We start from the raw sequence: 24,697 nt of genomic DNA on the forward strand, positions 1-24,697 counted from the left end.
TTGGCAGTTTTGTAATTATATGCCTTAGTGTGTTTCCTTTATGTTTACTTTGCCTATAACCATTCTTTTTAATATGTGGCTCATTATCATTTTTGAAAATTCATTAGCCATCACCACTTAAAAGGTTGCCTCTTTACCTTTTTCTCTTTGTTTTTGGAAACCTAGTTGTGTGTATATATATTGACTGTCTTGCTGTTATTTCTTTATACTGCTTTTTTAATTTTTCATTCTTTTTCAATTTGGAATTTTCCTATTAGTAATCAGTTTTGAAGTGTCTGTTAAGCTCCTTTATATAGTTTTTAGTTCCCTGCCAAAATTCTAAATCTTGTTTGTAGTTCCTTGAAGATAAAGTTATTTTATGTTTTCATAGTTGATAATATTTGTGTCACTGTATTTCTTTTTATAATCTATTATTTCTCTTACTACTTTAACATGTTCTTAGTTATGCCTATTTTTTTTTGTTTTTTTTTTTTCATGTTGAGTGCTAGAATTGAATATAAATGATTGTAGAAATATTCTGAGGGTTACTGTAATGTTTTTCCTACAGGGAGGACTTACTTTTGAAGGCATGAGTGATCCTAGATTATTTTAATTTAATGAAGTTATTGAGGTGATTTGAACCTAGCTGCTGTTCTACTTTAGTTTTACCCTTACTTCTAGAGGATAGCATTTTGAGATGCCCCCTAAGTTGGGGATATCTCTTATCTCCATACTGCAACTTAATTGCTCCTGATTTTCTCCTGCTAACCCTGTAAGTTTGTGAAAATCTCAGTTTAGCATTTAGTCTATTGGCTGATTCTTCAGGAATCAATACATGTCCTAGATGCCAGGCCTCCCAACCAGTGTTTGCAGTCCTGACTTAGCCCTATAATTCTTCATGGCTGTCTGATACCAACTTTTCTAATTGTTCTCACCAGGTGCATTGATTAAAATTATGAGGTTCACCGTTACAGGAAATACAATTTTTCAAATCTTGAAAGACTTTATTACTATTAGCTATTTGAGTTTCTTGAATTAATAGATTATCTTTCATAAATTCCATAAAATGTTCAACCATTATCTTTTAAAAGTTTTGATCTCTTATCTTCTTTCCTCCTGAAACTTCAATTAGTTATGTTAGACCCATTCTATCCTTTAAATAAATTACCCTCCCTTTTATATATTCTATCTTTTTATGTCCTGGTGCTACATTCTGGATACTTTCTCCTTCCTTACCTTAGAGGATACCATTGCTCTCTTCAACTATAGTAATCTACAAGTTAACCTAGCCATTTAATTCTTAGTTTGGTACATCACATTTTTTTCAGTCTTAGAGGTTTTATTTACTTCTTTTCAAATAGGATCTAATAATTTTTATAGGTTCTTATTCCTTGCAGATTTTTCTCCCCCAAATTATCCTTTATTTAGCATAGTAAGCATATAATTGTCTTATAGTCTATGGCTAATAATTCTGATCTGAAAGTTTGCTGATCTGTTTCTTTTTCTGTTTTTCCAGTTCTTATGTGTAGTGCTTTGTTTTTCCATTTATTTGGTTATATTTGGCTGCCTTGTAGCCATTGTACTTAAAAAAAATATTATGGACCTGTGAGATCCAACCTGACCTGGCCTCTCTGATCACCTCCCTACCTTCCCCTTTTCACTCCTCCTTAATATCACCAGAACCCCCAGGCTAGGTTTGCTGTCTTATCTTATTAACAAGATCTTTGAAACACAATTTGGGAAGCACAGACTAGTGAGTAGGTAAATATTCCTCAAAATCTCATAAGGTAGGGCCTCCCCTGGTGGCGCAGGTGGTTGAGCTCTACGCTGTGAAGGTGTCCACAGCCTCTGCAGTGCTGGTTTGATCCTGGCCGGCCAGCGAGGGTCCCACGTGGTGTGTCTTGCCCGTGGCTGTCTCGCCTGCTGCTCCCCTTAGCAGTGTATTTCGTCAATCTGCCTGTTCTGCTGCCCGCTCTGTCTCTGGTGAATCCTCTCACCCTCCCGCGCATCTGGCCTGTACACTGGTTCTTGTATAAATAAATAAATCTTTACAAATATATATATAATAAGGTATTGTCATTTTGTTAAACTGAAGAGTAAAAGGAATATCATTAAGCAAAACTCATGTACTTCTAGGAATACCTGGTAACTGTTATCAAAGCAATTCAAAACAGTTAAGACCTGACTCTTAAGAGTTAGGAAATATCAGGCTTGTATCTTAGTTTGACCCCTTCCTAGATAGGTGACAACATGAAAACTATATGACCTCTCTAATCCTCCTTATATGTAAAATTAGTACAGGCAACATGTACACATTGTAGTTACCACTGTTTAATTAAATAACACCAGTTCCCCAAAACACAGGTCAAATTTCAGTTATCACATGTAGTAACTGAAAAATTGCACAATACAGAAATTTAACTGCTACCTCTGGATCCTCGTATCACAGTGTAAGTAATGGAAGCACATCAAAATCAGCAACCAGTCCTATCACTTCTTTCAGTGTGTCAGTGATTGGTCCCATTGAGTCTGTTGTTTAGTTCATGCACAGAGAGAAAAGCCTATAGTTGTGTGGCATCCTTAACTGCCAGTGATGAACCCTTGTGATTTTACAAAAATGGCTAACCAAAAGAAGAAATTGGGGCCTCCCTTGTGGCCTAGGGGTTAAGTCTTAGTGCTACCACCACAACGGTCCTCTGTGTAGGCCAGAGTTCAATCCACAGCCAAGGAGCTAACCCATGTGGTGCAGCAGACCTCTCCTGTCTCACCTGCTGCTCCCCTCAGCTGTGTATTTCAGTAGCTCCACCTGTCTGCTCCCCACTCTGTCTCTGGTGAATCCTATCACCCCCCACCCTGCACCACTGGCCTACACCCCAGTTCTTCTATGCAAAAATAAAAATTAAAAAAAAATTGGCTAAAAAGAGAAAATGCAGCAAAGAAATAAAAAGTGATGATGCTGGAAATGAAGTTAAATCAAACGTAAGTAGAATTGTAGAAGAGAAATAGTGTTAGAATGTTGACATTGCTGCTATTGGAGAAACCCAAGGCCTACAACCAACGGAACTTACAGAAAGCAGCAACCTTATCGACACAAATGAGGTATAGGGGTGAAGAAGAACCTCGCCTTACTGCTCAGACTAGTCAAGCAATCAAGTTAATAGCAGAAGAAAAGGACAAATTTGATTACATATGTGTAAAGAATCTATGGTATATATATTCTAATGCCAGTGGGGCAAAATGATGGTATATATCCTGAGCTAGGAAAACCACTTGGGTTTCTCTCTTCTCAAAAAGAGAGAAAAAAGACCAACACAATGAGGAAAGGGAGACTCATATGGCAAAGAGCAGAAGTTCTGCAATTAAATGTTTACCCTGTCAAATAGATAGGTTTTTCTGATATAAAGTTTTTTTCTCATAAAAATTCTTAATTGGGGTAAAACCCTCAATTTTCATTCTTCTCTGTAGTTAAGGGATTGGTAACCCTTTCTTGTGAGCCTGCAGGGCCTTATTTGACCTTAGCTCAATATCCACATGCCAAAATGATACATCTTAGGAGGCAGGCCTGTCCTTCGGAGGGAAGCAGTTGTGATAAAAAAGAGAAAGATGTCCCAGAGGAAGGATGCTGGCAAAAATTTCACATTAAAAGAAGTCTCAGAAATATTTTATGACATTGAAAGCACAAAGAATAAAATATAAGTTGATCAAAACTGAAAAAGAAATATGACAATTTTCCAGCTCATAGAAAAGATACTCTGTTGTAAATTATGTGACTAGAAGAGGAAGGTTGGGATTGTTCAATATTAATCATATTTTTTTTTACAAAGAAATAAGTCACTTTAGTTCTATATGTTTTCAATATTTTAAATTATTCTCTTTTGGGGTGAAGGACATTAAAAATATTTTTTAAATTACCAATATAACAAGTTATTAGTATTATGAATCCATAAATTTCATTATACATTTTGAATCAACTGTAAGAGAATTTTTAAAGTTTCTGCAAAACTTTTTTGAAGTCGATGGAAATTGTAATTTTCTCGATTAAGATCTCTGTTCAGTTTCACCTTGCACTGTCACTTTCACAGTTCTATATCACCAGGCAAAAGGAAGATGCCTGTATTATAAAAGGATTTTACTTTTTTATTTTATTTATTTATTTTTTTATTTATTTATACAAGCACTGGGTACAGTCAGAAGCGTGGGAGGGTGAGAGAATTCACCAGAGCCAGAGCGGGGAGCAGAGCAGGCAAAAGGACCCAAGTACACTGCTGAGGGGAGCAGCGGGCGGCAGGAGAGGTCTGCGCGCCATGTGGGACCCTCCTCCTGTGGCTTGGGAGCAGCCGGGGATCGAACCGGTGCTGCAGAGGCCGCGGGCAGTTTCGCAACCCAGCGCTCAACCGCTGCGCCACCCGGGAGGCCCAAAAGGATTTTACTTTTAAGGTCATCTGGCAGACTAATGAAATAATGCATGTCAAATACAAGGTCTGCCATATATTAATTCTAAAGGAATGTTGTCTATTTTATGTTATTACTATCAGTTGCTTTATCATTTAGGAATTTTGAAGACTTGGTGTGGTTATGTATTACTTTAAAATTGTAACTGTATATTTTAATTGTTGGAAATTATCTAAATATATATTTTCCAAACTTAAGTATTTCCTCTAGAAAAATTGGCGATAGCTATCTCACCCTTCCAAAACATCCACAAAACTTCTGAATCATTCATGAAATGAAAACTCTACATTTATAGGCATTTCTATTAGAAACATAATTCAAATGCATTACAAATGAAACATTGTTTCATTTCCTTATTTTTGTCTATCTCTGGGTTTCCCTTTAAAAATAAAATGTGCCAGTCTCTTTCAAGAATAAGGCCTTTAAGGATTAAAATATGAGTATTTCTTTAAAACCCATTTGGGAAACTACTAGTAGAAGTACATGATTACAGAAATGTAGACTTTTCAGAGTAATCAGCACAGCAAGGCTGATTCTTACATGAAGGTCTAAAGACCATCCCCCCCCACCTCTCAAAAAAAAAAAAAAAAAAGCAGTTGCGGGCCTTCCCGGTGGCGCAGCGGTTGAGCGCTGGGTTGCGAAGCTGCCTGCAGCCTCTGCAGCGCCGGTTCAATCCCCGGCTGCTCCCCGGCTTCCGGAGGAGGGTCCCACATGGCACGCAGACCCCTCCTTCCGCCCGCTGCTCCCCTTAGCAGTGTACTTCGGTCCTTCTGCCTGCTCTGCTCCCCACTCTGGCTCTGGTGAATTCTCTCACCCTCCCGCGCTTCTGACTGTACCCAGTGCTTGTATAAATAAATCAATAAATCTTTAAAAAAAAAAAAAAGCAGTTGGAAACAGAGAAAGGTAAATGTGTAATTATTATTTGTTGGTCCTATTGAAATTTAAAATATACCTGGAATAATTTTTCTTTTTTGCTACATGATTGTGAGCAGTTTTGTGAGTTTTCGTGTTTTGTTTTGAAGAACAATTTATCTGCTATATACTGTAGCTAGGCTACTGAAGTGAAAGAAACAATGTGCCTAGTATCAGCTCCTGTCATAAAAAATAATGTCTTTAACCACTAATATGGTAAACTGCTTGTGATGACATATCCTTGAAGCAGTTTAGCTAAGACTGCAACCTAGTGGTGAGTCTGTTGTTAGGGGGAAAAAAAGTACATTCATTCTGGACCATTGATGAATACTGTATTTAATTGAAATGAGAATGAATCCATTTTTTAAAAGTCCGCTTATATCCTTCTTGTTAAGAGTGATCTTCATGTTGGAGGTGGGCTAAGAATGAAAAAAGATAACTGTAATCAGATCCCTGAAGCTGTTTATGTAGCATTTTCTACCTTCTCTGAAACTTCTGCTCCTTTGAATTCCTTTGTCTTTTTAAAGATGAAGTAAGACCTTGACCAGACCACTGTAGTCTACCTTCTAGTACTAGCTGAACAAATTTCTTTCTTTCTTTCTTTTTTTGGCTGCTTAATCAGTTCTACCTTAGATTTTTATTTGCTTTTATTTTGTAATTGAAGGGACTTAGATCATACTCTTACTCAACAGTAACATTCAGTATTTTGCAGTTTGATGTAGTGTAGTCCTTAGAAATGCGTATTACTAATTGTATTACTATTTCATATTGCTTTGTATTGATATGGAAAAAAATTTATTCACATTGTAATATTCAAATTTTGTTCTTGTTATAACAGATGGTTATTTTTGTTGCACAATATATAGAATGTCCAAGAAATATTTCTGTATTAGATTTTGACTCTTTTAACTATTGTATATCTTTTTTTTTTAAAGATTTAATTTATACAAGAACTGGGGTACAGTCAGAGGTGCAGGAGGGTGAGAGAATCACCAGAAATAGAGTGGGGAGCAGAACAGGCAGACAGACCGGCAACACTGCTGAGGGGAGCAGTGGGCGAGACAGGAGAGGTCTGCTGCACCATGTGGGAATCTCCCTGGCTGGCCAGAAACTGAACCCATGCTACAGAGGCTGGGGACAGCTTCACAGCACGACGCTCAACCCGCCTCACCACCAGGGAGGCCCCCAACTATTGTATACCTTAATCTCATTTAAAAGTCTACCTATATTTTAATCTGTTTTCCTCATTTCTCATCAGTCTTTCTTAAGCATATTCTTAAAAACAAGTTTAATCATTGGTTCTTGATTTTATTGTCAAATCATCCTTATTCCCTAGTGCTGTATTTCTTGTGAGCTTATATAGCTTTCTTTTTATATAGTTACATTTTACCTGCATGTTTTTTTTAAATTGAGGTGACATTGGTTACAATGCTGTCCATTTCCTCACCACACCCACCAAATGCCAACCAATTGGCCCCTTGTATCCATTCCACCTACCCACCCCCCACTCCCTCCACTCCTTTCCCTCTGGTATCCACCATTCTGTTTTCAGAGTATAAGGTTTGTTTTAGTTTTTTAATATTCCACAGATTAGTGAAATAATACAATATTTGTATTTTTCCTTCTGACTTATATCACGTAGCATAATTCCCTCAAGTTCCATCCATGGTGTCACAAATGGCAAAATTTCATCTTTGTTATGACTGAGGAGTATTTTCATTGTGGCTATATGTGTAATGCACACCCCACATCTTCTTTATCCAATTATCCACTATTGGAAACTTGGAATTTCCATATTGGCTACATATGCTGCAGTGAACAGAAGGGTACATAGTGTTTTCATAATTTCTAGGTAAACACCCAAAAGTGGGATTACTAGCTCATATGATAGTAGTGCTATTTCTGAGTATTTAGGAACCTCCATTCTGTTTCTATGATAGCTGCACCAATATGCATTCCCACCAACAGTGATTTAGGATTCCTTAATCTCTAATCCTCACCAAGATTTATTATGGTCTTGAGTTTTTGATAATAGCCATTTTTCACTGATATGAAGTAAAATCTCATTGTAGTTTTGGTTTGCATTTCCCTAGTGAACAGTGATCTAGAGTATCTTTTCTTGTGTCTGTTGACCATCTGGATATCTTTTTTGGTGATATGTCTATTTAGATCTTCTGTCCATTTTTCAGTCAGGTTGTATGTTTTTTTGTTGTTCAAGATTTTTTTATATTTTGGATATTAATGCCTGATCTGATATATTGTTTGCAAATATCTTCTCCCATTAAATAGACTGGTTGTTTCAATGATGGTTTTTTTCACTGTGCAGAAGCTTTTTAGCTTGATGTCCTATTTTTTTGTCTTCTATTTCTCTTGCTGCTAGAGATGAATCCATAAATACATCACTAAAACTAATGATGTTGGTTTAGGCTTGTCAAATATGGCCTTTATTATCTCTAGGTATGCTCCTTCTATATCCATTTTTAAAGAGAACTTTTATCATAAATGGATGCTGAGTTTTATCAGATGTTTTTCTGTATCTATTGAGATGTTTATCCTGCATTAAATTGATTTGATAAATCAAATTGATATATTTGCATATGTTGAACCATCCTTGCATCCCTGGATTAAATCCTAGTTGGTTGTGGTATGTGATCTTCTTAATGTATTTTTAATTTGGCTTGCTAATATTTTGTTGGGGATTTCTGCATCTATATTCATCAGAGAAATTGTGCTATAATTGTCTTTTTGTGTACCATTTTTGTCTGGTTTTGATGTCATCACTATGCAGACCTCATGAAAGGAATTAAGAAGCATTTACTCCTTTTTGATTTTGGGGGGAAGAGCTTGAGAAGAGTGGGTTGAGAAAAGCTTGAGAAGAGTTTCTTTGATCTTTGAATATTTGGTAGAATTCACCAGTGAATCCATATGCTTCTGGACTTCTGGGGGAGGTTTTTAAATACTGTTTTAATTTCTTTGCTTGCAATAAATTTATTCCAATTTTCTTTTTATGACTCCTGTATTGGGAAGTTGTACAATTCAAGAACTTTATCCATTTCCTATATGTTGTCCAATTTATTGGCATATACATGTTCATAGTAATATCTTACTATCTTTTGTATTTTGATGGGTTTTTTTTTATTTTTATGGCTTCTGTCATAATGTCACTTTCATTTCTGGTTTTATTTGAATCAGAAAAGACTCAAATAAGAATTTGGCAAGAGATTTGTCAAATTTGATTTTTATTTTTCCAGAAAACCTGGCTTCTCATTTCATGATCTTTTGTTTAGTTTTTGGTTTGTTTATGTCTGGTTCTAGTCTTTATTTTGTTCCTCCTTCATTTGTTGTTCTTATTCTAGTTCCCTTAAGTGTATTGTTAGAGTCCTTATTTGAGATTTTTCTTATTTCTTGAGAATAGACAGTATTTCTATAAACATCCCTTTTAGTACTGGTTTTGCTGCGTCCCAAGTATCGTTTACCTGTGACTTTGTTTTCTTTGCATCTGCCCTATCTTTTTTCTCTGGCAAAGTTTGGTATTTGGGTGTGAAATCTGGTTATATTGTATGCAGTATCATCAGTCTTTTGTTTTCTTAAGAGTTATTAAAAGATGCCATTAACTTTTAAATTCTTTATCTACTTCAGGTCTTCCATGTTTAATCATTATTTTTTTCAAATTCCTAAGTTCCTGTGTTGATATGCTACATAGCATTGATAAATGCATTTAGCTCATGATTGCAAGATTCACGGCAGTAAGATAACTACAGGCAGCTGACTGCAGAAAGCCCACTTCAGTCAGTGAAATGATGGTTCTCTACATAATTCAGAGGATATTTTGTCTCCAATGTCATCCTAATAAAACTAATACGGTTTCCCTTGTGTTCTTTGAAATAGTTTTCTACTAAGTATAAATTTGAACTTGATTTAAATGGGGGTGAGCCAAGAAATCATTCACTCTGTAATTAATGCAGAAATAAAATGCTGGAATAATTAGCAGAGTTTTCCCTTTTCCTGTCATTCACTTGGGGAAGTTGTCGGGAAATCTGTCCCATAAAGATCATGGTGGTTGACATGGCACTCTAATAGCAATTTCTACTAAAAATTCATGGGACAAAGTTTCTTTCTATAACCATGAGTGTAATACTGAGAGAAAAAAAAAATCCCACTGCCTGCATACATTTATATTTTAGAAGGAGGATGAAAATAAATGAAACAACATGGTAGGTCTGAAAGCTATTGATTTTCTTTTTTTTTTTAAGATTGATTGATTGATTGATTTATCTATCTATCTATCTATTTATTTATTTATTTATTTATACAAGCACTGGGTACAGTCAGAAGCACGGGAGGGTGAAAGAATTCACCAGAGCCAGAGAGGGGAGCAGAGCAGGCAGAAGGACCGAAGTACACTGCTGAGGGGAGCAGCGGGCGGCAGGAGAGGTCTGCGCGCCATGTGGGACCCTCCTCCGGTGGCTGGGGAGCAACTGGGGATTGAACCGGCGCCATGGAGGCTTTGGGCAGCCTCGCAACCCAGCGCTCAACCCGCTGCTCCACAGGGGAGGCCTGACTATTGATTTTCAATTCAACAAATAACTATATAAAACTATGAATATATATGATGTGAGATACTTTTGAAGCCCCTTAAAATCCTTTTAAAAATGTTTTTAATAATTCAGATGTATTAATTACTCCAGGGGTGATGTATTAAAAATGCAGCTACGTCACATACTGGAAATCTACATAGTTGAAATTTTATCAACAGAAAATCACATAGTAAAAAAATGAATAAAATGGTACAGTGATCTGAAAACATCTTTACAATATCTTTTAAAAAGTTTCATTTTTGAGTAATAAAGATATCCACAAGACTTTTTTTCAGAGCTATTTTACCTCACATTTTAAATATATAGATCTTAAAGAAATATATGGAGTGCTATACATTCTACCTTTATTAAAAATGATATATATTTCTTCATGTATATTTTGGTTGGCTTCTGGATTTCCTCTTTAGTTAATTGTGTGTTCACATCTGCTTCTCGTTTCTTAATTGGGTTATTTGTTTTATTAACTGTTGAATATATGAGTTTTTATATAACTTGAATATTAACCCCTTATTATATATTTTGTGCAAATATTTTTTCCCATTCAATAGGGTGTCTTTTTGGTCATCTTGTACTTCCTTTCTCTGTATAGAAGTTTTTTATTATTTTTAAATGGAAACCTACTTTATCTGATATAAGTATCACTGTCCCTGCCTTTCTTTGGGTCCCATTTGCTTGTAGACTTGTTTTCCAACCTTTTACTTCAAGCTTATATTTATCTTTGGAGCTCTGGCACATTTCCTAGAGACAGCAGAAATTGGGATTTTTTTGCCTGTTCCAACCAGTCACTCAGCGCCTTTTGATTGGTGAGTTCAATCCATTTATGTTTAGCATGATTATTGATACAGAAAGACCTACTACTGCCATTTTATCTTTAGTTTTCTGGTTCTATTTTTTTTTTTTTTTTGTGGACATTCTATGATTAGCTCTGAGAGCTCCTTTCAACATTTTTCATTCTATAGCATTCTCGGCTGGCAGTTTTTATCTTTAAGTATTTTGTATGCATCATTCCATTCCCTTTGCCTATAATGTTTCCTCAGCAAATTCAGATCTATGCCTATTAGAAGATTGTGTTAAATTTGTGTGTCATTTTAGATAGGAGAGTCATTTTGATTATATTGATTCTTTCCATCTGTGAGCATGGGCTATCCTTCCATCTCCTGCTGCTAAGTTCTTTGGTAATTATAGTTCTCGTTGTAGAGTTCTTTTACCTCCTTTGTTAATTTGATTCTGAGGTCTTTAATTCTTTCTGAAGCAATTACAAATGGAATTATTTTCTTCTTGTTCATTGTGTGTTTGTTCATTGTGTGTTTTGTCTGTTGATTTTGCCTGCCATTTTGCTGTTCATTTATTGTTTCTAATAATATTTTGATGGAATCTTTAGGATTTTCTCTATGTACATCATATCCTCTATCAATAGTGATAGTTTCACTTCTCTTTTTCAACTTGGATACCCTTTATTGCTTGCTTTTGCCTGACGGCTCTGACCAAAGCTTAAAATACTAAATTAAACAGAATGAACCAAATGTTCCTCATCTTAAAAGGAAAGCTCTCCATTTTTCACCATTGAGTATTATATGGGCTATGGGCTGCTGGTTTATGATATATAGCCCTTATTATATTGACATATATGTTCCTTCTATTTTCATATTGTTTAGGATTTTTATTATAAATGGGTGCTGAATCTTATAAATGCTGTCTCTGTATCTGTTAATGCTATGATTGTTATCTTTGTTTGTTGAACATTAATTGATTTATGTATATTAAACTATGCCTGAATCCCTACATAAATCCCACTTGATCATAGTATATAATCCTTGTGATATATACATTTGGAGAAAACAATACCATATTGTTTATTCACTTCTCATCATCTACAATAAGGTGATTCAAAATGAAGTTGAAATTTTCCCAGTAAATTCCCTCAGTCACATTTTCTCCCATCTTATGTATTATTACAGTGTTTGGGATAACACAGGGTGAATTAGGTTAGAACTAAATTCCACTATTAGCTAGCATTTCTCATTGTTTTTGTTACTCAATATGTATCACGGGGTAACTTATTAAAAATGTGGAATCTCAATCTTTATACATACAAAATATGAGTTACATTTTATGAACCATGTGTGATTTATAGGATATTAAATTTTAAGAAATACTGATTAATGTAATTTTGGGCAGGTTATTGAATTTGTGTCTTTGGCTTCTCTTCAGTTGAATGATGAGCTACTTGATAATGTATAGGAGCATCTAAACTGTAAGGAACTTGTAATACTGATTAGCAGTTTAGAGCTTGGATTCTGGAACTAATGTGTCTGAATTTGATTCTCTGCCACTTGTACAGATTATATAACTTCTCTGTACCACAATTTCCTCATTTTAAAAATAGGGGTTGTAATTGTAGACATTTCATGAATTTGTGGTAAATAATTGAATTAATATATATATGGTTTTTAGATTGGTGCTTGGTAAAGAACAAGACAAATATTAGCTCTTATTATGAGTTAATGTTCTTGATGACTAACATTCTAGAATATATAGAGATGCCAATTGACCTACCTTTGAAAGATACAAGTGAGGTCATTTTGTTAGTGTGCATTTGAAGAACTGAGGAAAACACTATAGAAGTAGTGGGAATTAAGAATGATTTTATAAGATAGCTAAATTTGGGGATTATTAGAGACAAAAAACATTAAAAGCTTTCCATGTGAAACACCCGTAAGTAGAAATAAGTATTTGATGAGGAAGAGAAGAAATCAGAGAATGAAGTCTGCTAGATGCCAGGAATTTTGAGGAAGGTATGGGGTGACAAGAGCAGACAAGGTGTTAGACATTTGAGAATCCAATATTGGATCCTCTTGATACCAGACTTTAAAAATATCGTTTTTAAATGTGAGAAATAGAGAATGTTTATGTAGTTATTAGGTACATATGTATTTTTTTTTAAAATAGAATAAAGTGATACTAGAACATACTAATAAGCTGGATGGCTCAGCAGCACAGAGAGCAAAAGGAAGAAGATCCAAGATTTAGTTATTAGACACGGGGCATATGTAGGGGAGGAGGGATTGCAACTCCAGTATTTTAAGGACCAGGAATGTGATGTGTTTGGCAAACATGGAAATAGCAGAAACATAACTGTTTCGAGGAAAATATATGTTTGATTTTGGAAGTGTTGAGTACAGGTAATAACACATATCCAATAAAAGATTTGGCAGTTGCAGTTAAAAAAAGCTCCAGAACAGTGCCAACATAATTTTTTTCTCTTTTTTTCTTATACATCACTAGCATCAGTACAAAAGTAAAACCATAAAATTCAAAATTGACAACATCTTTATTTTCTTCATATATTTCAAATTCTCAGAATTTCTGGCGAAATATTTTTTGAAGTGAGTCTAGACTAAATGAATTACAGTTTTGGTATTTTTGTGAGTCAATAAAACAACTTGAAAGAGAATTAGCCTTGGTTCCATTATTCTGGTCCCTGGACAACATTTACACTCAGCCTCAAAGAAAATAAGAACAAATGAAATAAGTAGACTTCAGACTTTTCCAAATGCTACACAACTGAAAAGGAAAGATCTTAATTGTTTTGTCCAGGAAATAGCTTAGCACAATTCATTGTCCATGAGATTATTAGTCATCCTTAATAATGTTTACCTGTCGATTGCCTTTAATGAAAGAGGAGCAGAAAAATTGATTGGGAGGTGGCATGTGTGTTATCATAATGCTGATCATTGGGTGAAAAGTGCATTTATGAGCAAATCTAGTAGTGCCTAGCAACTGTTTCTAGGCAAAGGGTGGCTAGGATACAGCTGTTGTTGCCTTTCAGGAGCTAACAGCCTGTTTCTACACACTTTATAGGAAATCTGTTTTGGATTATTTGGAGTCAAGCTTTCAGGTACAGTTTTTCTCAGTAACTATTAATATTAAATATTTTACTTTTTAGTGATTGATATAATCGACCTAATATTATTACTTTTTATCTTTGAATGTAAGTATACAGATTTTTTAATTACAATGAATTATGATGTCTGAAGTAAGGAGATTTTACATTTTAAAAACCACTCTTGTCTGAGTCCTTTTAGCCTGAACGCTGACACATTCTGAAGTGGTCTAGGTCTAGACCTAGATTTACATCTACTTCTGAGCGTATAAGAGATGATAGTAAACATGCCGCTGAATGTTTCAGTATTTAGCTCTTCTGAAAAAATCCATCCCCAGCCTTCTTAGTATAGTCACCACTACTTTCAACACTGATCATTATTTCTTTTCTTGTCCCTGGCCTTGCAGCTGGATGTAGCTCATCTAAATAGCAGGGAGTGGCAGTTTTCAGAGACACTGCATAATGCCAGATAACTTGAGGATGGGTAGAGAGGCCTATTGGTAGAGAAGACTCTCCAGGAGAAGAGTGCCCAGAAAACTACAGGCATGTAGTCAATACCACATCTTTGTACTGGTTGAGTATTTCCTGATACCGCGGAGCAGCTCAGCCCCTCTAATTCTGTCCAGGATGCTTGCTTGTTCCCAGAGTCCCCGGAATACTTTTCTGAGAATACATTTATTTAACTCAGTCAACTGTTATCCCCATGACTTGCTTGGAAGTCTCACTCCCTTTCCTTGCTCATTTTCTGCTGTCCAGTCTTTTATCTTAATTCCACATGACTCCCTGAAAGCCCTGTTTCTTTGCAAACACAATTCCTTTAACCTCTTCACAGATAGTCCATTTCATCCTTTAGTTGAAACCCCAAGGACCTTACTTCATTTTCAGCCCCTCAAACAGTGCTTGCTCTTAGTCCATAACCATAACCACATAAACAGAGCCAAGAAATCAGTTGTCATCTTGTTTAACCTGGCCAGATCTTTCCTTTTTATTTTCATGAGAAGTCTCTTTTCACTTGGGAGACAATATACAGTTAAAAGCACAATATTTGGGGTTGGAACTATATTTTGGGATGTTGGGTAGACCACCCAACATTTCTGAGCCTCAATTTCCACATCTGAAAAAGGGGATAACATTATTTTTGTGAGTTTATGAAGGTTACACTTAATCATTACTTTCACATATCATTACTGATTATTGTGTGCCAGGCATTTTTCTAAGCACTGTAGAAAACAATTCTGACCTCCATGAAGCTTAGAGTCTCTAAGTAAATATATATATATATTTAATTATAATATATAATTACCAAATCCTATATGGAAAAAAATACAGAGAGTACTAGACAAAGGTTTAATTCAGAGGATGGAATGATAGATAGGAGGAAAGTCCAAAGGAGGTGACATTTAAAATGAGAACAGCAGGATACATCGGATTTAGGCAATGGAGCAAGATATGGGGAGAGTATTAAAGGCAAAGGGGCAGTTTGACACATTCCGGACACTGAAAGAAGCCATTGTGAGAGGGAGAGAATGTCACAAAGTGTGGCTAGAAATGTAGACTGGGGATAAATTTTTTAAAATTTATTTTTAACTGAGATAATATTGGGGTACCTCATCAGGTATTACCCCCATAGTTCACCCACCACCAATTCACCCATAGTCCACCCCCCTAGACCATTGTGCTTCCTTCTTTGTTCCTTCTCCTCCCAGCCCCTCCCCGCTTGGCATGTTAGTTCTGTAGTCAGCTATCAAGGTCATTTCTTTGGCTTTATCTGACTGTTAAGTCACTTACTTTATATTCCACATGTTAATGACACCATCTGGTATTTATCTTTCTTCTTCCAACTTCATTTAGCATTATCCTTTCATGTAAAAAATACCTTATATATTTTGGTGCTCCTTTGTTTGGTGACTATATATTGAGGAGTATTATGTCTTCCTGATGCGTTGTTCTCTTAATTATTATATGGTGTCCATTCCTTCCTTGTGTTATCTTTTTTAGCTGGAAATCTATTTTTTCTGAAAAAAAAAATTAACCATCTCTGCCTTTCTTTGTGTCCCATTCACTTGTTTACCATCCCTTTACTTTGGAGCTCAGGTATGTTTCCTTCAGACATCAGAAAGTTGAGTTTTGTTTTCTGAGCCAACAAGCCACTCTGTGCTTTTTGATTGATGAGTTTAGTTCATTTACGTTTATGGTGAGTATTGATATCTGAGGATCTGCTGATGCTATTTTATCCTTAGTTTTCTTGTTCTGTCTTTTTCCTTAGGTTTTTTATTTTTTTATTTTTTTTTTTTTGTGGATGTTGTTTAAGATTTATTTGTTTACTTATAAAAGCATTGGGTACAGTCAGAAGCTCAGGAGGGTGAGAGAATTCACCAGAGCCAGAGGGGAGAGCAGAGCAGGCAGATGGACGAAGTACACTGCTGAGGGGAGCAGCGGGCGGCAGGAGAGGTCTGCGCGCCATGTGGGACCTCGCAGGCGGCAGGGGATTGAACAGGCGCTGCAGAGGCTGCAGGCAGCTTCGCAGCCCAGCACTCAACCGCTGCGCCACCAGGGAGGCCCTGATCTCTTTGATTTTGATACAAGAGCTTTTTTTAACATTTCTTGGGATGGGAGATCTGGTGTTGGCAAACTCCAGTTTCTATTTGTCTGAGAAGACCTTTATTTCTCTCTCATATCTGAAGGAGTTTCCCAGGATAATTTTTGGCTGACTGCTTTACCTGAAAGTTAAAATTTTTGCAGGAGAGTTCCTGGCTGGCTGTTTTATCTGAAAGTATTTCGAATACGTCATTCCATTCTCTCTTGCCCATAGTATTTCCTCAGAGAAGTCAGATGGATGCATGATGGGGTTATTTTTATATGTTTTCTTCTTCTTTTCGCTAGCAAACGTCAATATTTTTTCCTTGTCTTGAACTCTTGGAAGTTTCATAGCTGTGTGTCTTGGTGTGGGTACATTTAGGTAACCATGGGTTCTTTAAGCTTCATGGACTTGTGTATTTAATTGCTTCTCCGGCTTTGACTTTTCCCCTACTACTTCTTTGAGTAAGTTCCTTCTGCCTTTTTCTTTCTTCCGCTGCTGGAATACCCAATTATTCTTATATTGCCTTTCCTCATGGATTTGGGTAGTTCTTGAAGTGTTATATTTTTTTTCCTTTGCATTTCTTTTTTCTTCCACCTAGATTCTTTGTGCAGTACCATTTCCAAGGTCGCTGATTTGACCTCCCATTTGGTCTATTCTACTCCATAACTTTCTCCAAAAATTTTTATTTCCTCTATTGATATTTTTACATCTTTTATTGCATTATTTTCTTATTTAATGCTTTAATTTTTATTTTTTGTTCATTAATTTTATTTCTCAGGATAATCATTTGTTTTTCTAAATTTTCTTGTTTATAGTTGGTCAGCTTTTCTTTGAATATCTTTATCATGGCAATTTTAAAGTCTGTTTCACATAGGAAGAAAAGATCTTCTATGTCTTTGTGACTGGATTCTGAAGATTTGTTCTCTCTGTGTAGTGAAAGATTCCCTTGAGGACTTAAGGTGTCATCTGTTGGGGTTTTTTGCCTGCCATTTTGTAGCTTTCCAGTTTGCCCTTTTATCAGTCCTAATGGTGCAGAACACCCACTTTTCCAGTAGATGGCACTGTGGGTTTCTTGTAAATTTTCCTGGCATGGCATTTCAGTATGTTGGAGAGAATTGATACATAGCAACTGAGTCTGGGAGTGGGTGAGGGACCTGGAGGGATCCAGTTCTTCTTGAAGGTGGTATGTGGGGGTGGCTTGGGATTGTGGTTCCCTTGATAGCCCTTCTTTCTGAGTTTCCACACCTACATCTCTATAGTGCGTGGACCATGCTTTCAGTGCTGCTTCACAGGATCAGCTAGACACTTATATCTCTCCTCAATTAAAGGTGTATCTCCACACTAACCAGCTATCCCCTTCCCAAGACCACTAGTGAAACATGGGAGTACAGGATTACACTGCTAGCTCCCACTCCTGCTACAGTCTCTAGGAGACTTCTCTCCACCTATCTTTTGTTGTATGTTGTTGAATTTCCTCATTGTCCCTTCTTGTGAGGTAAGCATTGGTGTCTGATGTCCAAGAGTTTCTCCAATTTTTCCCCAAGTCATGGGTTCTTCTGGGTTTAGTGCCCTTCTGGTCTACTTTCAGAATATACTCCCAAGATTGAAGCAGGGAATGTCCTCCAATGCCATCTTCTCTCCTTATGGTGACTTTTTCTGATATACAAGGTTTAATTAATATTTAAGAATCTAAACACCAGATTATAGAAGTGTTTTTCTTAGCAGTGTTTAAATGTAATCTACATTTTAGTATGTTTCCAGATACCTCATATAAGCAACTTTATGAAAAAAAGTGGTGACATAAAATTTCCTGCATTAATTTGAAGCAAATTGAATAGTGTGTGCCACTTATTAAATAGGAACCAGTAAAAATTTATTTTTATTGTCCTCTGTAAATACATATTTTAAATGAATTTATTAAACTATAAGCACATTGCTTTTATTGCTATTGATGAAATTATAGATTCCTGAAGGGATTCACAAACTAATCATTGAATTATCTTTATATTATTATTATTATTCCTTTCTCTGCGGCTAACATCTCCAGTATTATGCAGATATTGCAGTGGACAGGAAGAGTGGACTCAGGCCCCAAAGTTCTCACTGAACAGGGGAAGGTGTTTAAGAGGACCATCTAAAAGAGTAGACAGCAGAGTGTGATCACAAGGTAGAAGCTTCACGAAGAGGGGAAATGCTGCTGTTTAGAGACAGGTGTGGGAAGGAGAATCTTAGATCCATTTTGGTGGGAGTGCTTCAGTAAAAGGGCTGTTCTTTTAAACCAGGTTTCCTTTAGGGCCTGGAGGTAGACAGACTTCACTGACAAGATGAGGATGTAGGAGGTTGATTAGAGTGGGAATACAGCTCCATAGGCTGACAAGAAGCAGGATAATTGTGGGATTCATGACGGTCAAGAAAAGGAAAAGGGAACAAGAGAAGGTATGTCCTCTGCGTTGGGATTGAACATTTGCCTTCCTCCCCTTATCTAAAAATTTGTGCTCAGTATGTTACAAATTCTAATGGTGCCTAAGGGTCCCAGGCAGTTTGATCTGTCTGAGATATTTGTGTATATGGGTCTGGGGCAGTGGTGAAACTGAGGGCAAGATTTCCTAGGGGATCATGGAAGTTTTAGTTTGATAAGTGCTTTTGTGCTAAGCTGTTGTATATTTCACATTCTATAGCAATCACTATTAACAATAGTGTTCTTGGACCTCCCTGGTGGCGCAGCGGTTGAGCGCTGGGTTGCGAAGCTGCCCGCAGCCTCTGCAGCGCCGGTTCGATCCCCAGCCCCTGGGGGAGGGTCCCACATGGCTGCGCAGACCTCTCCTGCCGCCCACTGCTCCCCTCAGCAGTGTACTTCGTCAGTCTGCCTGTTCTGCTCCCTGCTCTGACTCTGGTGAATTCTCTCACCCTCCCGCGCTTCTGACTGTACCCAGTGCTTGTATGTATGTATGTATGTATAAATAAATAAATAAATAAATAAATAAATCTTTAAAAAAAAAAAAACAATAGTGTTCTTGGGGCTTCCCTGGTGGCCTAAGGGTTAAATCTTAGTGCTATCACTGCTGCCAGTATCAATCCCAGCCAGGGAATTAACCCACATGGTCAGCAGACCTCTCCTGCCTCTCCTACTGTTCACCTTAGCAGTATATTTCAATAGATCCACCTGTTCTGCTCCCTACTCTGTCCCTGGTGAATCCTCTCATTCCCCACGCCTATGGCCTATACCCCAGCTCTTCTACACAAAAATAAATAAAATCTTTAGCAAAAAACAATGGCATTCTCATGAGTATAAAATATTCATTATTTACTTATGAACTGATCTGTTTGGACTCAGTACCTAAAGATCTTTGGTTGTTTTTTTTTCCCCCACTGAATTCAGGACATGCCCTATTTCAATTTATGGAGTAGGGCTGCTAGAGTGTTGCAGCTCTGTTATATTTGGCAGTGAGTAGAACTCATTTCTTTGAGCTTTCTTTGTTTTGTGAAGCCTGATGTTCCAAGTTCTCTTATCCCTAAGGTCCTTGGCTGATGATTGCTTTGTAACCACATCCTTCTAGCCAACATGACATAAAGCATAAAGTAATAGAGCTTGCCAATAACATTCAGTATCTCAGACTGAGATATTTAAGAAAAAAGGTTGAATTCAGTGACCCACAAAACCTGACTTTGGCATAAATAGGAGAGGAAAATATCAAGGAAATCAGTGAAGAAAAAATGCAAAAGGTTTAAGTTGCAACACCATTCTTAAAGGCCATTGTTGGTCCCTTCTGTTGTTCTAACTTTTGAAACTGCTCTGACAAAAGTAAAGTAAAATAAGCTGTTAAAAAATAGAAATTATGAATGCCAAACTGGAAGTAATTTGTGAGTTTAGAATTTCATTGCAAATAAAACTATCTTTTATGTTTTCAAAGTTTAGAGTTGAGATATTTCTTTAGATCCAGACAATTAAATTGGCAGTGGAGGATCATTTTTGAGATACAGTTATGAACTTGTTAAGAAGGATAACCAAGAAGCAGTCAACCTTTTACTGGCTCTAATTTTGATGTAACTTTAAATCTCAGGTAATTTTGGTCTTTGGGGTTTCTGTTTCTTCAATTAAGTTGCTATGCAAACAATTGCATATTTTAAGTGATATATTTATGAACTGCATTGGACATTGCTCTAATTTCAAGCTCTACTTCTAACCAGTTTTTCCTATATGCCTTATTGGCACTAGTCCTACAAGAAAGGTTTGGTTGGTTTTTTTTTGGTTTGTTTGTTTCTTTTAAGCCATGGTCATGGACATAGGCTTTAATTCCTTTCTCTTGATTATTGGATTGATAATTATGTGAAACATTTTTTTTCTCAGAAAATCTACATAGTGGAAAGTGAAGGCAAATTAACTTATGAGGGGGAATTTAATCAATGTTTTTTGAGTCTCAAACCATCTTCTGTTAAATTTCAACTGCTCTTGAAAAGAGGCTGTCATTAATTTGGTCATGGTACTGGTGCTTCACAAAAGACTTTACACCAAGAAATCCTTGCCACCAGAAATGATCAGTAACATTTCTATGGTGACTTCTCATTTTGTTTGCCTTTATCAGTCCCACATGGGAGATTCAATGTAGTTGAGCCCAGAATGTCATTTATATGAATCATTAAAAAGTTTTTCTTTATCCTAGTGTCACACCCATTGATTTAACAGATTTCCCATCTAAAATTATACTAGACTTATTTTCCAGAAAAAACACATCTGGGCTTGTCAGGTCTCTATTCTAAATAAGAAGCAAGTAGACTCTAGGCATAACCATTCCATTTTTACTATCATCATATAGAAAGATCTGCTACTCTCACTATGAAACAGATTATTTATCTTTATCTTTGTTGCCTTTTCATCAACCTTTGACTCTTGGAGCAGGAATCAGTTAAGAAATAAAATGCAGCAGCTCAATGTAGCCCCCATGTCTTATAGATAGAGACTAATGTAGAAGCAGGGACTAAACAGTGGAAGTATTCTCTTATTGCATAAGAAAAAATTTGTCAGTATATTCAAATAGGTATAGGTTCCAGACTTACTTTTAGATAAACAGGTTACAGGTTACTTTTTTTTCCTGTCAGCCACCAAAAAGAAAAGACCTATGTCAGATATGTATGTAGTATCAGAAACTAAGATTGAATCCTGAAAGACTCTTAGTTTCATTCTCTAATTATTTCAGGAAAAAAAAAATCAGATCAGGGCCTCCTTGGTGGTGCAGAGGTTAAGTCTCAGCACTGTGAAGCTATCACCAGCAACTGCGGCATGAGTTCTACCCTGGCCAGAGAGCTAACCCACATGGCACAGCAGACCTCTCCTGTCTCGCCCGCTGCTCCACTCAGCAGTGTATTTCAATGGATCTGCCTTTTCTGCTTCCCACCCTGTCTCTGATGAATCCTCTAGCCTCCTGCACCTCTGGCCTGTACCCCAGTTCTTATATGCATAAATAAAAATAAATCTTAAAAAAAATCAGATCATCTATTCCAAAATCTAGGTTTGTAATCAAGTTTCCTTAAGCTCATTGTACCTAAGATGCTTCTTTCTGGTGTACCTAAGATGCTATTTTCTGGACATGACATATAAATCCAGAGGACACCTCTGGGTCTAGATGGCTTACTGAGCACACATGTTTACTTGCCAAAATTCCACTCTCACCTTCACTATGCCTGCTATCTAGTGGAGTAGAGATTAATTAGGCTAGGTTGTGGGAAATAGAGAATTTATTTTATTTGAAATTCTAAGTGGGAACATAAATAAACTTTATTCTAATACAATAACTTTAAAAATTGGCTATGCTTATATTGGTTTTATGATAACATTCTGTTTAAGCAGATTATTATTGTCAATCCCTCTAGACAATGAAGTGGTTGGGAAAAAATGGAGTGAAAATCTTCAGAAGGAAAACAAGTTCCAGATGCTAAACACATACAGAGAAAAATTTGTAATTAAAACTCTAGGAAAAGAAGTTTTGAAAAAGAAAATAGAATTGTTAATAGCGCTACAAAGGCAAATTCTGAGTGAAAAAAAGTTCCACTATAATCTCTACTACTACATTTGTCACTACAGAAGTAAGGTAATAAGGATTAATACCTTTCTTTTTCTCCATCAAGACATCAATTTGTGAGTTACTGGCATAAAGATGATACGAAAGTATTGTGAGTGCATAAGCTCATCTGAAGCTATATTGTAGAGAAAAAAGAGAACTTATCCCAGGTACTGGGGGACAACAGTATTTAAAGGTTATACAGAAGGATAGAGACACTGGAAGAAAACCAGTGCCAAATAGAATGCAGAATCACATAAGCTAAAAATGAAAAGTGTTCTATGAAAAAGGGACTGGTCAACTCTTCTGAATACATTAAAAATTGAAATATAGGGCCTCCCCGGTGGCGCAGCAGTTGAGCGCTGGGTTGCGAAGCTGCCCGCAGCCTCTGTAGCGCCGGTTCGATCCCCGGCTGCTCTCCGGCCACCGGAGGAGGGTCCCACATGGCGCGCAGACCTCTCCTGCCGCCCGCTGCTCCCCTCAGCAGTGTACTTTGGTCCTTCTGCCTGCTGTGCTCCCCACTCTGGCTCTGGTGAATTCTCCCACCCTCCCGCGCTTCTGATTGTACCCAGTGCTTGTATAAATAAATAAATAAATCTTAAAAAAAAAAAAAAAGAAATATAGACTAAGCAATATCTGTTGAATCTGACAGTACAGAAAAACATTGGCGATTGGATAAGAGCAGGCATCTTAGGGTGAGGGGATAGAGGACAACCTGGAGTAGACTGAAGAATGAATAGGGACTTTCATTTTTAGCAGAATGAGGATTGAACTACCACACAGAGAAATGCTAAATTCAAATAACAAATTACATAGTGGCCCCACAAAAAAGAAAGAGAAATTCCTAGGTTTCCCCTCCCCACAAAAACTAGAGTAGCATGCACAGGAGCTGACATGAAGTAGGGTGGATCTGGGTCAAGAAGGGCTTTATCACCTAGAGAGACCCTGGGAGTTTAGGTTTTATTCATTTAGGGTAATCAGAGGGATGGTCTTGGCCTTTTGCAAGAAAGGAAGCGGGGCCTGAGATCTGCGCATATCCCTGAGATGGTGTGATAGTTGCAAAGATGTTCTATTGTGCCTTACAGCAGAGTCACTGTTTTCTCATCTCAGTCCAAAGGCTTTAAGCTCAGTTTCCGGATCAGTGTTGGGTAGAAATCTGGGATGTGAGTGGTGACTATATACATTGAACTTCTGTGTAAATAGACTGCTACTTTATCTGATCTAGGATTCGCCAATGTCCCAATAACTGAACAAACTTTGGAATATAGAGTACTGATGGTGATTTAAAGACTCCAAAATATATTGTGTCCTCTGTGAAAAGATTTTTAGCTTAAATATCTGATGGGTTCCCAGTGACATTTTTTAATTGTAGGTTATTTCTTTAAATAAAGGTCAATTTAATTTAAAATCGAGAAGTACATTCTATGGAGAGGTTATTGAAGGACCACTGGGAAGCTAATCAGAGGATTTAAAGCACCTAATCTTATATCCTTTATTTTTTTAATTTTTTTTAAAGATTTATTTATACAAGAACCAGGATACAGGCCAAATGTGCGAGAGGGTGAGAGGATTCAGAGGGAACAGCGCAGGGAACAGAACACACAGACTGACTGAAATACACTGCTGAGGGGAACAGCGGGTGAGACAGGAGAGGTCTGCTGTGCCATGTGGGTAGCTCCACAGCTGGCGAGGATTGAACCAGCACCTCAGAGGCTGCGGACAGCTTCACAGTGCTGTGCTCAACCACCTGCGCCACCAGGGAGGCCCATATCCTTTATTTTTTAAAGGCATGGATTATCCATACATAACACCAGTAATTTCAGTTCTCTATTACAAAAATGTAAATATTAAAACAGATGGAAACAATGAAATACATATATTATTTGATTTATTTTAGTGAAAGTCAAGCACGGCATGAAAATGAAATTAAAATAGATGGTAAAACCACACTAGTAGCTGGCACCTGAACAAATACCTCTTAAAATGATAAGTTTCTTTAAGGTTTCTAACACTTTTGTATTCAACTTTCCTTTCCTTTTTTTTTTAAAAAAAAAAGATTTATTTATTTATGCATACAAGAGCTGGGGTGTAGACCAGAGGTGTGTGGGGTGAGAGGATTCACCAGAGACAGAATGGGGAGCAAAACAGGGAGACTGACTGAAATACACTGCTGAGGGGAGCAGCGGGCGAGACAGGAGAGGTCTGCTGCACCATGAGGGTTGGCTGCCTGGCCAGG

The sequence above is a fragment of the Talpa europaea genome (assembly GCF_964194135.1).
Source record: "Talpa europaea genome assembly, chromosome: 1".
Classification (NCBI taxonomy): domain Eukaryota; kingdom Metazoa; phylum Chordata; class Mammalia; order Eulipotyphla; family Talpidae; genus Talpa; species Talpa europaea.